Source organism: Triticum aestivum, chromosome 1A, assembly GCF_018294505.1.
Source record: "Triticum aestivum cultivar Chinese Spring chromosome 1A, IWGSC CS RefSeq v2.1, whole genome shotgun sequence".
NCBI classification, from domain to species: Eukaryota; Viridiplantae; Streptophyta; class Magnoliopsida; order Poales; family Poaceae; genus Triticum; species Triticum aestivum.
The window spans coordinates 34,397,780-34,405,690 of record NC_057794.1 but is presented as its reverse complement, the minus strand read 5'-3'; positions in this window follow the sequence as shown (position 1 = coordinate 34,405,690).

Below are 7,911 nucleotides of genomic sequence, written 5' to 3'. Positions count from 1 at the left end.
CTCTGATGGTGTGCTGTATTCTGTTCAATACGCTCCAACAAACGGTTGGTCTCCCGCTTGTTTCTCTCAGCTTCCATCATAACCTCGGCTAGGGAAGGAGGATGAGGCAGATTTTCATTCCTGCCTTCACTGCCTTCGGCCTGCTCTTGAGAAGCAGGGTTAGCGCGCGTGTTGACCATCCTAGGTAAACAAGACAATGATTTAGTCAGAATGATAAAATTCTGACATAGGATACAGAATGTAAGGAATGACTCGAAATGCAAGATGATCATCCGTATGACATGGTAAAAACAGAGACTGCTTCTTTTATTCCATCGTCATACACACCATACAGGGTTTAGTACAAGACCAAACAAAGTACTATTACGGTGAGAAAAGGATTACATCTCATCGGAGGCATCCCAAGCTCCTATACATTATTTTTCTACACCTCCAGAAAGAGTACAAACTAGGTCATATCCCACGAGTCACGCGGGACGATAGACGATACAGCTAGTGCGAACTAGTGATACTACCACTAATTCAGACCGATCCGTAGTAGTCCTCGTAGAAGTCACCTCCATAGCCTGGAAGCTCAACATGATCATCCGGAAACAGACGATCTCGCGGAGCTTGTGGACCATAGGGGCTAGGATGGGGTCTTGGACCAACAGACGGTGGCCTGCGGGGACCGCGAGGTGGGGTGATGCCTCCTACATCACGCCAAACCATCACGTCCGGCAGAGCAGATCTCACAGGATAGAGATCGCGCATATCTGAATATCCAGCTTGCACCGCCGGTGCGAACCGAGTCAAAGTGGCCCAGTGGTCAGCACGGGTATTGAAGAGCTCTAACCTTAAGGCTCAGCAGTGGTGCGAGTCCGTGAATCCTCCTGAGTGGGGTCAGCATAGATAGCCTGGAGATACCCTTGTGCTCCCGGAAGTGATCCTGGCATATACCGGAAATCAGAGTCCCGAAATAAACCAGATCTGACTCGCATAATGGTCATCATAGAGTAGGCGGCGTCCTGCACAGCCATCTCAATAGTAACCCCGAGTCCATAGGAGCAGTGAAGAGGCTCGGTGGATCCAGGATAAGATGGAAATATCCTGACAGTGCAGAGATACTGGCTTTGATTAAAGTCTCGGAATTGCTCTTCGACCATGTACTCAGGATACGAGCGGTATCCTGCCTCAGTCATTACCCTGACCAACTTGGCAGTATGGCCGGGTACATCTAGGCATCGAGTCAGGCGAACCACTTGATTGAGGTCGCGAGTGGCCATCTGAAAGCACAATCATAATGCAAAGGCATTAGAATTTCTAGCAAAATTTCGGCAGCATAACAGCTGTAAATGCTCAAGAAGGATTTTGAGACATTTGACAAAGGATTTCGTACGCACTCAACATCATCATATCAAGGTTCTGAATTCATTCTAGCAACATAATATGGTAGTAGAACTGAACTAGGCTTGTATCCATCAAACTTATAAGGTACTACTGATTAGTAACACGTGATCCTGATAGAGAGAACAGATCCTAATTCCTTAACCCCCGGTAGAAGAATGGACTGACTCAGATCAGAATGTCATAAGATAGAGGAGTAAAAAGAGCCTTACGTTCCAACCCACAAACAATTCCCCTACATATAACTAAAGAATTTCTAGACTCAACATCGACCAGTTTGGCTTGAAGAACCTACAGGCAGTCCGGCTCTGATGCCAACGCTGTCAGGACCCCGACTCGATGTCACATCGATCTAGCCGGTAACACCTCATATCACTTTGCGGCCTCACGCACGGTATCCCCACGGGTGTCGCCTTACCTTTGCCCGGGACCGTTTGCGCCTTTTGGCTCACGTATATGATAGTGTCGCTAGCATCCATATGATAAAGAGCCCGGGCTGACATGACTAGTCGTAAACCCAAAGTGGCACAGACTTACAGGGACAGGCATCCATGACCCAGCTTCGAACGTGTCGGTCATCAGCAAGTGGGTCCGGGCTGTAACACTGGGCTAGCAGGACTCCGGTAAACCGGGCTGTAGCGGGCTAACAGGACTCCGGTACTCAAAGTGTGACATTTCCCCGAAGGGACAGACACAGGAACGAAGAAGGACACATGCCGGCCAGCCTAAGTGTTCCAGAGCAGTAGCAAGCTACCATGGCTCAGCGGTAACACTAGGAGACATTTCCCGGTAAGAGAGGCTACTAAAGATAAACAACTAGATAGTCAGATCCCACACATACCAAGCATTTCAATCATACACACAATATGCTCGATATGTGCAAATACAACGAAGCATCACAACATGACTCTACGACACAAGTACTTTATTTAAGGCTCAGGGAGCCATACATAACATACACCAAGGTACGGGTCTCACGACCCAACATACAAGTCATACAGTCATACAAACCAGCAGCGGAAGTACATTGTCTGAGTACAGACAACTAGTAAAATAAAAGAGGCTTGGAAAGCCTAGCTATACTACGTGGTCCTTCACAAGCTCAGGGTCACCACCTGGGTCTTTAGCCTACTCGTTGATGTCAACGTCTACATAGAACCCATCAGAAGGGGTTGCAGCGTCTTCTGTAAAAATGTAGATTATAGCAACATGAGTACAAAGGTACTCAGCAAGACTTACATCAGATCCTACATACATGCATATTATCAAGAAGGGTTGGTGGAGTTATTGCAGCAAGCCAGCTTTGACTCTTGGCTAGACTATCCTACGATACTCCAACTTGAAATGGTTTTGCGCACACGAGTCCACTACTCACCACTTCAATACACTACCGAGGATCCACCTCCGTCTTCCTACGGAAGAGCCATCGTCGGCACTCACACTTATCCTGAGGCTTTTAGTAGTTTCCATTTACTTGTCTATGAACTGTATAGGCAACCAAGTAGTCCTTTACCGCGGACGCGGCTATTCGAATAGATTATGATAACCCTGCAGGGGTGTACTCCTTCATACACGCTCTCACCACTTACCGTCGTTTACACGACATGTACTCGGCAACCTTCAAGCGGAAGCCCAACGTGGGTGTCGGCCTCGACCTACCTAATCACCTAAGCCTCCAGTCCAGGTTTATCGCCTATCCAGGTTCCATCCGCAGGGAGTCCGGCCGAGGTTTCCCATACGGCCCCGAACGATGTGAACAGGGTTCCCGAGATACCTAACGGGTATTCGGTACACCGTGCCACGTACCTACCGCATCACAGCCCACCCCTACGGTCAGCGCTGTCCACGGCCTCCAGTAGGCTACAAACACCAGAAACTACTTGCAACTCCTGGACGGAGAACTAGGGTGAATAAGAAGCCGAGAGGGTCCATTGGTTTCGGGCCCAATGCATGGTAGTAGCTGATTCTTAAATCACACATACAGATCTCAGTGCTTAAGGTCGGCTTCAATGAAACAACCCACCATGTACTCCTACATGGCCTCTCATCGATACCTTTACCAAATCGTGTTCACCACACCACTCTCATTACCGACATAATCATTTCACCCTAGCCCATCACCCAGATGAACCAGACCTGACACGACTCTAAGCATAGCAGGCATAGCAAGGTAGGAACAACACATACATATGGCTCAATCAACTCCTACACATGCTAGTGGGTTTCATCTAGTTACTGTGGCAATGACAGGTCATGCAGAGGAAATGGGTTCAACTACCGTAGCACACAGCAGTTTGAATCGCGTTGTCTTAATGCAGTAAAAGAGAGCAGGAGCGAGAACATGGGATTGTATCGATATGATCAAATGGTTGGTTGCTTGCCTGATGGTTCGATGCACTGATACGGTTCTTCGTTAGGGTAATCACGGTACTCCTCGGGGGCAGAACCTGTCGCAAAGAACACCGATACACGACCATCACCAAACAATGTGCAACAATATGATGCATGCATGAAACATGGCAATATGAGTGTGTTGGGCTAATGCAACTAAAACCAGAAGGGTTTGAACAAATTTGAATCAAAGATTCAAATTTCAAACTCAAACATGGCCTTTTAAAGTGCTTTTCCTTGTTCTGCTTAAAACATCAATTTAACTTGTTTGATCATGCATGAAAATAGTACAGATGGATAGATTGGATTTTTCTGATCATTTTTCATACATAATTTGTCCAATTTGGAGTTACAGAATAAAAGTTATGAATTTTTGAAGTTTAAATTATATTCTGGAATTTCCTGATTTAAATTAAATCCAGAAAATCAATTACTGCGTCAGCCTGACGTCAGTGTGACGTCAGCAGGTCAACGGAACAGGTCTGGGTCAAACCTGACAGTGGGTCCCGCATGTCAGGGTGATTATTTTAATTAAAAATTAATTAAAACTAATCCTGTTTAATTAACAGGGCGGGCCCCACCTGTCATTGACTCAGGGGAGTCAACCAGGGCCCACCCGTGGTCAAAGTCAAAGCCAGCGACGCCGGCGTTTAGCCGCCGGCGAGCCCGACGCGGCGGCGGGAGTGGTTTTGGCCATTTCGGCCACCAAATGGACCGCGGAGACCACCGGAGTGGAGTTGAGGACAAACCGCAGCTCTTGGCGGAGTCCGTTGGGGTCGGGGTGGCCGGAGTTGGCGCCGGCGACGACTTTGGCAGCCACCGGGGTTCGGTCGAAGATGAACTTGGCGCTAGAGGGGTCGGTGAGGCTCGTGGAGTGGCTAGCTAGGTGTTGCGGGACTCGGTGAGTAAGATGGACACCATCTTGTGGCCGGAGTGTGGCCGGAAGCACGTCGGCGACGAGATCCGCGGCGGTGCGGGCGTGTGATCCTCGTGCGGTGGCTACACGGCTCAGGAATGAGAGAGAGAGGGTCGGAGGAGTAGCTAGGCTCACAACGCTCCCGTAGAGGCCACCGGTGGGGTCGGGGACGAGCTGAGGCGGCGACGGCGTTGAAGGGGATCTCCGGCGACAGTGAGCTCGGGCGAGGTCGGTGCGGTGGCTTCGGGGCACGCGAGCGCTCGGGGCTCGGCTAGCTCGAAGAAGTAGAGGACGGCGGAGCTTCTGGACAGGGTGGCGCGGCGTGGAGACGGCGGGGAGCACGGCTACGGCGGCGGTGCGGCGACGGTGGCGTCGGCCATGGCGTGGGAGCGCGAGGGAGAGGAACTGGGGCGAATGGAGGTGTCCAGGAGGGTCGGGGCGCGACGTGGAGCTCGTCCAGGCCATCAGGGCGGCGAGAGGGGGAGGCAGGGCGGCGTGCAGCTGCGTGGCGAGCTGCGGTGCCGCCGCCGAGCACCTTGGCTGCCTGCCTGGCAAGCCAAGCAGCTCGCTGGAGCGGTGGCCGGGCTGGGCCGGCCAGGTGGGCTGGCTGGTGGGCCTGTGGTGGCGCCAGGTAAGTTTTCCCTTTTTCTTTCTGTTTCTGTTCTTTTTAATACTTCTGCAACTTTGTTGAATTAAATAAAATACTTAGGCAACTCCTAAAGTCACCAAATTACTCCTGGTCCATAGTTGGATTATTTCCAACATGAAACATTTTAGTTTGGAGATATTTGAGCATTTAAATATTTTATATAATTTTAAATGCCCAAATTCAAATATTTATGATTTAATTCAAAAACCCTAGGATGGCCTAGGAAAATGTGCACCACTTTTGGCAGAGGTTCTGAACCAAGACAAAAATGATGGGCATTTTAGAAGGGCATTTCAGGTTCATTGAAAAGTTTTTTTAGTAAACCCTAGTTGGTTTCAGAGGGGACTGGGGGTTCTGTCATCCCCATTTCAAGTTTCTGATGAAAAAGTAGACATGATGCAACACTCTAATGCAAGGCTAACTAGGATGTGACAGTAGGTCGTGGTCTACACCCACGTCGGCTTTCGCTTGAAGCCTGCCGAGCACATGTCGTGTGCAGACGCTAAGTGGTGGAAACATGTATGAAGAAGTACACCCCTGCAGGGTTATCATGATCTATTCGAATAGCCGTGTCCGCGGAAAAGGACTTCTGGGTTGCTTATATCAGTTCATAGACAAGTGAAAGTGGATACTCTAAAATACGCAAGATAAGCGTGAGTGCCATGGATGGCGTTCTCGTAGGGAGACGGGAGCGGTTCCATAGTGGTGTATTGATATGGTGAATATGTGGACTCGTGTGCGCCACCTCAAAAGAGTTATTTGCAGTCGTAGTTCAGGATAGCCACCGAGTCAAAGCTGGCTTGCTGCAGTTAAACCCCACCATCCTTTGTTGATAATGATGCATATGTAGATAGTTCTGATGTAAGTCTTGCTGGGTACATTTGTACTCACGTTTGCCTATTTTATGTTTTTGCAGAGAGACTTCAGTCTCACTAGTATTTCCGCGTGGTCTTCGACGTTTAGCTTGTTACCTCAGCTACGATCTTGTGCCTCGGCAGGATTTGGTAGATAGTCAGGCTTCTCAGCCTTTTTCATTTGTAGATGTCTGTACTCAGACATGATAGCTTCCGCTTGTGCTTTGATTTGTATGCTCTGAATGTTGTGTCATGAGACCCATGTTTGTAATATCTCGCTCCTCGGAGCCTATTGAATAATTACTTGAGTTGTAGAGTCATGTTGTGATGCCATGTTGTATCTGCACATATCGAGCATATTGTGTGTATGTTGTTGAAATGCTTGGTATGTGTGGGATCTGACTATCTAGTTGTTTATCCTTAGTAGCCTCTCTTACCGGGAAATGTCTCCTAGTGTTTCCACTGAGCCATGGTAGCTTGCTACTGCTCCGGAACACTTAGGCTGGCCGGCATGTGTCCTTCTTCGTTCCTGTGTCTGTCCCTTCGGGGAAATGTCACGCGATGAATACCGGAGTCCTGTTAGCCCGCTACAGCCCGGTTCACCGGAGTCCTGCTAGCCCAGTGCTACAGCCTGGATTTACTCGCTGATGACCGACACGTTCGATGTTGGGTCATGGATGCCTGTCCCTGTAAGTTTGTGCCACTTTGGGTTTACGACTAGCCATGTCAGCCCGGGCTCCTTACCATATGGATGCTAGCGACACTATCATATACGTGTGCCAAAAGACGCAAACGGTCCCGGGCAAAGGTAAGACGACACCCGTGGGAATACCGTGCGTGAGGCCGCAAAGTGATATGGGGTGTTACATGCTAGATCGATGTGGCATTGAGTCGGGGTCCTGACATTATGCTCCTGCGCCTACTGCTGGTCCTTAGTTTGACTATCATGTTGAGCACAGGCCTCAGGTACAGAAGCCAATCCCAAGATTGCCCAGGTTTCCAGGTCCTGCATCAGCACCTGGATCCTTCAATGTCAATGGCTTCAAAGCAGACAACACTTTCTTCAATAGCTCCAGGAACCCCTACTCAAGGGAAAGAATATCTTCTGATCAGTTCTGGAGCTATCCGCAGCGAAGCTATTACTCCTGCATACTATACAATCAAGGTCGCATCTTCCCACATAAGCGTCTTGACATTGAAGCAATAGCTGGTCTGCCCTGTCTGGAAGAAGCTCTGGATTGCTTCAAAGAGGTTGGATTGCTGCCGTTTGTCACCGACCAAGAGCAATGGAATGAAGAGTTGCTGCTCCAATTCTATGCCACACTTCACATCCGTGGGTACAACAGAGATCCGAAGACTTGGGTCCTGGAGTGGATGACAGGAAATGTTCATCACGAAGTCAAAGCCTTTGATATCATTGAGCTCACTGGTCTCCCCACTCCTGGAGATCTCTACGAACATGGCTGTCAACTTCACAGTGAAGCTGTGGAGAGCATCTTTCAAAAGCCTGAACCAAACATGAGTCAGATGCTCAGTATGATGAAGCCATTGCCCCAAGATGCTGCATATCCCAAGGAGTTCTTCGTTGAAGACCTTGAGTATCTGCCAAGAACTATTTATCACATCATAAGGCGAACTCTCTGGCCCATCAAAGGACATTCTCCACATGCCAAGCTGGAAGGTGCAATGAAGACTTTGGTCTTCTATATTCTTCA